This window comes from Canis lupus, chromosome 37 (assembly GCF_003254725.2).
Source record: "Canis lupus dingo isolate Sandy chromosome 37, ASM325472v2, whole genome shotgun sequence".
Lineage (NCBI taxonomy): Eukaryota > Metazoa > Chordata > Mammalia > Carnivora > Canidae > Canis > Canis lupus.
Window position 1 is genome coordinate 5,558,066 of NC_064279.1, and position 9,856 is coordinate 5,567,921.

A 9,856-nucleotide genomic window follows, 5' to 3' on the forward strand; every position below is an offset into this window, starting at 1 on the left:
ATAAATAAATAAAATCTTAAAAAAAAAAAAGAAACCTTGATATCCAAACCACCAGACCTACATCTTAACATATTCATGGACGCCTAAAGAATTTATAAAACTGTTTCTTTTTTTTTTTTTTTTTTTTTTACAAAGCGTAACTTTGGGGGACTGTGGTTTTAATGTGGATTTAAAAATCCAATTAAACATGTCAAAAATTAATGTTCTTTTGCGTATATGCTGTATCAATGCTAATCTCCTCAGACACAAACAAACGGGGCTACTTGATAGTAAGGAGATCAGAAAGTGAAGCCACTAGCACAACCGTGGTGCGGCACAATTGGGAGAACCAGAAGCAGCTGAATTAGATCAGAGCCAAAGGACTACACAGGCAAGATTTGCCTAGACTTGAATTATCACCATTAATAAAGCTACTTAGAGAAGAAGAAAAAAGAAAGAAAGAAAGAAAGAAAGAAAGAAAGAAAGAAAGAAAGAAAGAAAGAAAGAAAGAAAGAAAGAAAGAAAAGAAGAAGAAGAAGAAGAAGAAGAAGAAGAAGAAAAAGAAAGAAAGAAAGAAAGAAAGAAAGAAAGAAAGAAAGAAAGAAAGAAAGAAAGAAAGAAAGAAGAAAGAAAGAAAGAGAAGAAAGACACGTAGCCACTATGGCAGTCCTCAGGAAGCACAGTCAAATTCTGATTTCATAACAGAGTTGCCAGGGGGAACCGAGAGAACCAAAGGCAAGTAGGTATGATTCAGTCTCTTGAGAATAGATTCCCAACCATCCCAATTCTGGTGACTGGGAAAAAGTGAGTCCTTTGGATGCACGTAAGGAAGCCTCTGAAAGCCAGCCCAGGACTGAGGTCCTAGGAGAACCTGTTTCTCTTAATCTGCTTCCAGTATGGCAAGACTTACCTTAGGATTAACCCACCAGCTAAGCAGTAACTTTCTGAATTTTTAGGATGTTTCACACTGTGGAATAAAATCCCTAACAGCCCAGGACTGTCCAGAACTTTGGACGGATAGAAGCAGGTGTGTCAGTTTTGACTCTGGCAAGGAAGACCAACTCATGGCCTGCTGCAGCCAGTATTCAATGAACACCCTGATTCTTCTTCTGCAATAAACACACCCTTGTGGATGAGGAGGGAATGAAATTCTGATTGACTTCTGGGACCCCCTATAAACAGTTGCAAGTTCTCTAGAACCCAGATTTAGTACAAGAATATTTGATAGGCAAAGCCCTACTGAACCAGTTCTAGGAGAAAGAGGTCCTGATGGCTGATGAATTCTAAGGAGCGCACAGATGTGTGGGATAAATACCTAGAAAAGACAATGGAACAGTTAGTTTCCATTAGTGGAAACAGCTATTTAATGATGTAGAAGAAATGATTAAAGATTATTTTCAGAGCATTTGTATGTATATTGACAAAAACAATTTTATCACTAGCCTTGTTCTCTCAGTTCTGGAGTCGGCACCTTGCACCAGTTAGAATGGCTAAAATCAAAATGACAAGAAAAAACAATTGTAGGGGAGGACGTGGCGAAAAAGGAAACTTTGTACACAGATGGTGGGAGTGCAAACTGGTGCAGCCACTGTGGAAAATTGTATGGAGTTTCCTCAAAAAATAAAAATAGAGGGGCACCTGACTGGTTCAATTGGTAGAGCATGTGAGTCTTGATCTCAGGGGCATGAGTTCAAGCCCCATGTTGGGCATAGGGTTTACTTTAAAAAATAAAAATAGGGGTGCATGGGTGGCTCAGTCAGTCAAGAGACCAACCCTTGGTTTCAGTTCAGGTCATGATCTCAGGGTCATGAGATTCAGCCCCATATCAGGCTCCACATTCAGTGTGGAGTCTGCTGGAGAGTCTCTCCTCTCGCTCTCGCTCTCCCTTTTTGTGCTCTTCCCTCCACTTATACACATGCTCTTTCTCTTTCTCAAATAAATAAAAATCTGTTTTAAGATCTTATTTATTTATTCATGAGACACACAGAGAGAGAGAGGCAGAGACACAGGTAGACACAGGTAGAAGGAGAAGTAGGCTCCCCGCAGGGAGCCCAATGTGGGATTCAGTCCCCAGACCCTGGGATCATGATCTGAGCCAAAGGCAGACACTCAACCGCTAAGCCACCCAGGAGTCCCAATACAATTTTTTTAAATAATCAATTAATAATTAATTGATTTTTTAAATAGAAATACTATATGATCAAATAATTCTACTATTGGGTATTTACCCAAAGAAAATAAAAACACTAATTCAAAATGATATCTGGGGACACCCATAAATACAGAGAACAAATTACAGTTGCCCACCAGGGAGAGGCCTAGGGGGTGGTCAAAATGGGCCAAAGGGAGTGGGAAATACAGACTTCCATTACGAAGTGAGTAAGTCATGGGAACAAAAGGCACAACATAAGGGACATAGTCAATGACCTTGTATAGTGATGTAAGGGAACAAATGGGAGCTCGCTGTGGTGAACCTGGCATAATGTATAAACTTGTCAAATCGCGAAGTTGTACATCTAAAACTAAAGTAATATTATGTGTCAATTATATTCAAAAGAAAAAAGAGTTTTGGAGTTGAAGTTCTCTCTGAGTGTGTGTGCTGATGTGTGTGTCTGTACATGTGTGAGTGTATGTATCTGTGCGTGTTAAACACAACTCCATGCTGCTGCCAACACCAAGGTGGCTCAGGTTATTCAGGTTACACGTATTAAAGGTATATGTTTAATGAGATTTACTAACTTATGCCTTTTCTACTTGTAATCTTCCTCATTTAATGGTACTCATTATCATTTTTGTCAATTCATAAAATTATAGAAATTTAGAGTTAGGAAATATTATAAAATTTAACTAGCTCCATACCATCACTTACTGATACATAAGTCAAAGGCTAATGAAAAAGCTCCCAAAAACACAGCTAGTGAATGAGGCAGTAAGAGCCAGAAATCAAGAAATCGGGTCTCTTGATTCTTGCTATCTCCAACAAGATATGGAAGCCAAAGTTTTCTTCCTTGGGGAAAGAAATTAACATTTCTGCCAGAATGCTTGAGTAAATTTCTGATAAGATTTAATTTAAAGACTTGTTATGGGACACTATTTCCATCCCATATAGCTGTCAGACAAAAGTGACCTTTAACCAGACTATTTTTTTCCATTTATATCTAATCTAGTTATTCTCAAATTTTGTCACACATGTGAATCACCTATGGTAGTTTTTAAATTCCCAATGTCTGGATCAAACCCCTTACCAATTAAATAAAAATGACCGGGAGTGGAAGCCAAGTATCAATATCCAGATCTTGGATATTACAAGATTACAAAGATCTTTCTGTATGTGAGGCCAATGTGTAGCCAAACAACAACACTTTTGCTCTCCCTCTACCCCCTTCCCTCTCTCTCCTTCTTGCTCTCTCTTCTTTCCCTCATGCCCACCCCCACCCCACACACACACACACATACACACACACAAATTTCTATCTCTGTCTCTATCTCTCTCTTTTCCTCTCAAATGGCCCTTGGAATTTTGACTATTAAGATTGGTCTAGCTTTTTATTTTGCATGGATTAACTATTTTTCTAAAGTTTACCCCTCTTTTCAATACCTAAACAATAGGCTTGGGTACTTGAAAAAATAACTTTTAGCTGTGCCTGGTTGGCTCAGTCGGTTAAGCCTTCAGCTCAGGTCATGATCCTGGGGTCTTGAGATGGCCCCAGCTTCAGGCTCCCTGCTCAGTGGGGAGTCTGCTTCTCCTTCTGCCCCTCCCCCCTGCTCATGCTTTCTCTCTCTCTCTCAAATGAAGAAATAAAACCTTTAAAAATAATATTAATAACTTTTAAGGACAAACAACACATTCCTTAAAGTGTTTGCATTTATATTAGGAAAATCTAAGAGAATCCAGTTACTCTGAATAAATAAAATCACAACTAACAATTTACTGTCAGAAAAATAGTGTTTGATTAATATCAAACAACTATTTAACTAAGCACCTTACATTCCTTCCATGATTGTGGAAGCACTTGCTTGCTCTTCATTATACAATTATTGGACTGCTAATGCTTTTATGAGCTCTAATCACTTTTTTTGGCCTCTTCCCATCCATCGCTGTAGCTGTAATTGAGTTTACTAAGGAAGTAAATTATGCAATTGTCCATAATAAGATTGACAAGCCAATTTTCCTACTTCCTAAACAGCTAGTTACAGAACACCACAATGTCTAGCAGAGAATATAAGAAATCAGACAAATCCCCATTATTGAGAATCTTATTTTTCTGTCACATTAATTATTTCTCTAAACTTTGTTCCCTATGCATTCATTAACTTGCAATTAAAAATTATATGATTAAAGTATATGAAAGCATCCCAAACTAATATTATTGCTAGAGCAGAGAGAGCTATTTATTGAATTTCCAATATGTACCAGGCTCTAACTGAGCACTTAATACCTATTATCTTAATTTTCACAAAGATTCTAAGATACGTCCTTATTTTATAGTAAGGTAAATTAAGACTCTCTGTAAAGTTAATTAACATCCCCAGGGCATCCTGGTTGGGAGATATCCGACTGGATTTATACTGTCAAATAATTTTAAAAGACGACCAGATTTTTGTTATTAAATCCAAATCTATTGACTCACCAGACAAGGGAACATGGGCCAGGGAAGAGATCTATTGAGTAGTTGATTGAAGGAAGAAAAGTCAAGGGTTTAACTGCCAAAAAGGAGGCATCTTTGATGTTTATTGTAGTTAAGAAGTGAAAATTAGGGACTCCTGGGTGACTGAGGCGTTAAGTGCCTGCCTTCGGCTCAGGGCATGATCCTGAAGTCCCAGGATTGAGTCCCACATCCTGGTCCCTGCATGGAGCCTGCTTCTCTCTCTGTCTATGTCTCTGCCTCCCTCTCTCTGTGTCTCTCATGAATTAATAAATAAAGTCCTAAAAAAAAAAAAGAACTGAAAATTAGTCTTCTGGATAAAATCAAATAAATATATATTGTCTGTACATAGTTTGTTAAATTCCAATTCCCCAAAGGACTTGTATCCAAAATTTATATATTTTTTAAGACTTTTAAAACTCAGTGCTAACAATCCATGTTTCTAATTAGTTAAAATATCTGAGCAATTTTGACACAATCAATCAATGTCATTAGGCTTTAGGAATGCAAATTAAAACTATAATGAAATATTACTGCAAAATATTAGGCTAACTAAAATCCAAAAAAAATAATATCAAATGCTGACAGGATGCAAAACAACTAAAACTCTTTTACATTGTTGTTGGTTTATTTTTTAAGATTTTATTTATTTGAGAGAGAGAGAGAGACACCATGAGAGAGAAATCACAAGCAGAAGGGAGGGGTGGAGGGAGAAGCAGACTCTGCTGAGCAGGGAACCCAACTCGGGGCTCAATCCCAGGACCCTGAGATCATGACCTGAGCCGAAGGTAAATGCTTAACCAACTGAGCTAACCAGAAGCTCTCTCTTTTACATTGTTAATTAGAATGCAAAATAGTACAGGCATTTTGGGAAAATTTGACAGTTTCTTTAAAAATTAAGCATATACCTTTCATATGGCCCAACAAATGTGCTCCTAGGTATTTATTCTAGAGAAATGAAAATTTACTTCATAAAAAACCTTGTACATAAATATTCATAGCAGCTTTATTCATAATCTCGAAAAATTGAAGGGAAAAAACAAATATCCTTCAATAAGTGAATGGATAATAAACTGAGTTATACTATGGACCACAGTTCATCAGCTAAAGAAAGAAATTATGACAAGTGCATTAACATGGATAAATCTCAAACAATTATGCTAAGTGGGGGGAAAAAACTAGCTTTAAAGGCTCCACATCCTATGATTCCATATATATGATATCTTAGGGAAAAAAAAAAACAGAATAGATGGGGAGTCACCAAGAGTTTCAATCAAATACCCCTGCAAAGGGTGGGGAGCAGGAGAAAGTTTGGAGTATGATGGAATTGTTCTGTGTCCTGATTATGGTGGTGACTGCACAGATCTATACAAGAGTTAAAACTCACAGGACTACACACACACATATACACACACATGCGTGCAATTTTATGGCATGTTAATATTTTATAAAAAAAAAAAAAAACAGAAACTTTACTGAAAGAAAACCCATTGTTCATTCATTAGCAAAGTGTCCTCACTTAGGTTCAATAAGGATCTGATATACTGGAAACACTCAAATTTTGTGACCATTTATCAGCTCTAGTTGATTGGAATCAACTGTGATAAAACCCTAACATCCAGCTTTTATATCTCCTAGGAAGGTGCTACTATAAATAAAACAAAATTATTATTTTTCTAGTCCCTCTTCTTGGTGCTCCTTTGGCGTGAGGCAACAAAATGAGCACACAAAGGATAAGCAAGTCATCAGATTGTAGAGTCTGCACCACCATATTGGTTTTGAGTGTCAATCTACAAAATTCCATTGTATTTATTCAAGTTATTCAAGCTCTTTTGATGGAGAATTATCTGATATATGAACCTGAAAAATAATGGCTGTTCAAAAGCTCTTAAGACCCTATTAATAATTTCCGTGGCAGTAATGACAATTAGAAATGACATAACAAAAAGAAAAAAAGAAATGACATAACAAATGTTTATAAAGTATCCCTTAAAGAAGTTTCTGTCTGGACAAGCCCAAAATATGTGCAATATCTAATGAATAGGTTTGTACCCTCTTGGACATCTGGGACATCTTGGCTTATTGTTGAATTTTATATAAGGATCCAAATGCAGTAAGAGTTATTAGCCAGCACAAAAATGTTATTTAGTGAGTAAAATACCTAAAATGATTCTATTCTCTAGTACTTTTAGATAAGCAAGTTTAAAACTTTTGTTGTTGTTGTTGAGTTTGTATAATACATACTGTATAGTACAATGCCATTTGCTAACACTGTAATTGTAAGGTTAGTTTCAAATGTAGCATTCAAGGGCCTCAGCCAAGGGACAAACCTATGCTCAAAGCAATGAAAAACCAGGGACACCTGGATAGTTTAGTGGCTTAAGAGTCCAACTCTTGATTTTGGCTCAGGTCATGACCTCAGGATCCACCCCACGTCAGCTTGGTGGTCCAGCATGGAGTCTGCTTCTCTTGGAGTCGGCTTGTGTCCTTCTCCCTCTGCCCCTCCCCCTGCTTGCTCTCTTTCTCTCTTAAATAAATAAATCTTGTAAAACTTTTAAAAATTTAAATATTTTTAAAAATGTTTTAAGTCTTTAAAAAACATAGCAATGATAACAATTAATTCCAACCTTCCCTGGCAGATTTGATGTGTGAGCACACAGCCAGAAGAGAGAATAATTCATCATCAATACTACCGGTATAAAAATTCCACAACCCAAATTGACATATAACTGCCTCCCCGAGGGCAAGGCCCACAGAGTGAGTTGATACAACCATAGTACAAGTATACCAAGTCACATTTACACAACCTGACATTTTGGTAAGTTACGTTAGTATACTTGTCAGCTATCTTAGGTTATAACTCTATAACCTAAAGCATGTGAAGTATCCTAACCCAAGTATAACTTGTATATGAAAGCATATAAAAGTATAGGTAACCCAAGCAGTGCAAAATGTTTACCTTAATCAATTTGTTGAGTGAAAAACTGTTATTAGTCATCTCCTGTGATGCGGTGCTATTAGCAGTATTCTACATTATATGGATTATAGAAAAGCTGTTACCTTTTCTAGAAGGTATTTATATCCTATTTATAAGGATTAAAAAAAACACTAAGAACATACTTTAAATTTTTTTACCACTATAACTAACTTCGCTTTCTTTACAAAACTAGTGGCTGAATATTATCAACCCGGAAGGCATAATTTTTACTGATAAGGTTATTAATTGTGGGATAATCATAAATTAATTTCCATGGGTGAATCTTATCATAATTGCAGCTGACAACATTTTTAGTAGAATATTCTAATAGCTAGAAACCTCCCTGGTATTATAGAAGGATGACAAACTCAACTTAATTAAATTTCCTGATACAATTATGGCTTTGCTGAATCCAACAAATAGTTGCCTATATAAAGAGTTTGTCCTAGAATTAGGATGGTCAAAAAAATAAGAAAAGTTTCATGACTTATAACAGTTAATATTATTATTAACTAACAGTCCCACTAGTAAGTATTGATCCGAATATTATGTTACCTGTTTTAGATAGTTGGGAGTATAAAATAATAAGTGAATTAAACTTTGCCACTTAGTGAGGAGTCTTTTAAATACTTAATACATTATCTTGGAGGGAAAAATAAAACAAATTTAAAAAGTGATAATGATGTAAAATACAGACTTGTCGAATCACTATGTTGTACACCTGAAACTAATGCAACATTTTGTGTCAACTATACTTAAATAAAATATACTTAGATAAAAAGATAAATAGAAGTGATCATGATAAAAATTAAAGATTGGTGACTTACAACATTGCTCAATACAGAACTTAAAAGAGATGAAAGCCAAGTTACAAGCAGAAAAAATTGTTTTGTTTTGTTTTTTTAAGATTTATTTATTTATTTTATAGGACGCCTAGGTGGTTCAGTCGGTTAACCGTTTGCCTGCAGCTCAGGTCAAGTCCCAGGGTCCTGATACCCTGCAGGAATTCTGCTTCTCCTTCTTCCTTTACCCCTCCCCAACTCATGATCCCTTGGTCACTTTCTCTCTCTCTCTCTCTCAAATTAAAAAAAAAAATCTTTAAAGATTTATATATTTATTTTGGAGAGAGAAAGAGAGCAGAGAGCATGTGTGTGCACACAAGTGGAGAGATAAAGAGAATCTTAAGCAGACTCCCTGCTGAGTGGGGAGCTGGTCTCCGGGGCTCCAGGGCACCTAACCATCCTGAGATCACAACCTGAGCCAAAATCAATAGTTGGACACTTAACTGACTGAGCCACCCAATCACCCCAGCAGAAAAAATTCTTAAACACCAGGCCAAGACAATGGGACTTCCAAGAGAGGAATTGTCAAGAACATTTTCCAAGATCAAACAAAGAAATTATATGACTATTTCTACCTAGCCATTGAGTCAAGGGAGATAGTAGAAATGAGAACTAAGACTCAAAACTCAAAAATGGAGATAGGAAGGGAAAGGATGGGAAGCAAGCAAAATGCACCACGTCAGGCAAAGAATTGGTAGGAGTCACTTGGATGCTGAGTACTCGTTTAGAGTGAATTTCAAGATGTAGCTTAAAGAGCTATCGTATCCCTGTACACGGAGTGGTCATAGAACTAATCATGCTCACTGGAACTCCTTTCAGGGAAATGGGACACTAAAAATAGATAAAATTACCTGAGTTTTTAAAGTATTATTGACCAACAAATTACCTACAGTAATTAGACTATCACTTTTAATAGCCCCTTAAATTGTACTATCCAAATACTGTTTTTGAAAATAAAAATAACACAACCGTGTGCACTGAACAAAACTTTAGACACTCATATTGAATATCTGAATATTAACAAATAAAATCTTCAGGTTTAAATTATTCTCATTTTAATCAGTATATTAAATAACATTTCTCTCTAATACTATGTCTTGGTATTTTTCTAAAGAATTTATTTTCCTATATAATCTTAATCTTTTTTTCATTGTTTTCATAAAACTGCCTGCACTTTTCTTCAATATTTTTGAATTATTGACATCTTCAATGGATACTTCTTGCAGACTACAGTATTCTAAAATAAAAACTCTATATAGGTGCTGAGATGCTTGAAAAACTCAACAATTTCTGCTAACTAGGATTATTGTCAATGATTTTATACTAAAATACATCAGTATTTCAACCTCAATATTTTCACAGGTACTCCACTCAAAGTGCTTTTCTTTAACAAATATTTTTGCCAAATAAAT

General features: G+C 35.9%; 1 long non-coding RNA gene across 1 annotated transcript in view; it reads left to right on the forward strand.

The window, feature by feature from the left end:
- Positions 1-7,437, forward strand: part of LOC112656733 (uncharacterized) — a 39,974-nt gene extending 32,537 nt beyond the window's left edge. Inside the window, exon 4 of the long non-coding RNA XR_003134624.1 lies at positions 7,265-7,437. This is a non-coding gene — a long non-coding RNA (uncharacterized LOC112656733). The remainder of the gene's footprint in view (positions 1-7,264) is intronic.
- The last annotated feature ends 2,419 nt before the right edge of the window (positions 7,438-9,856 follow it).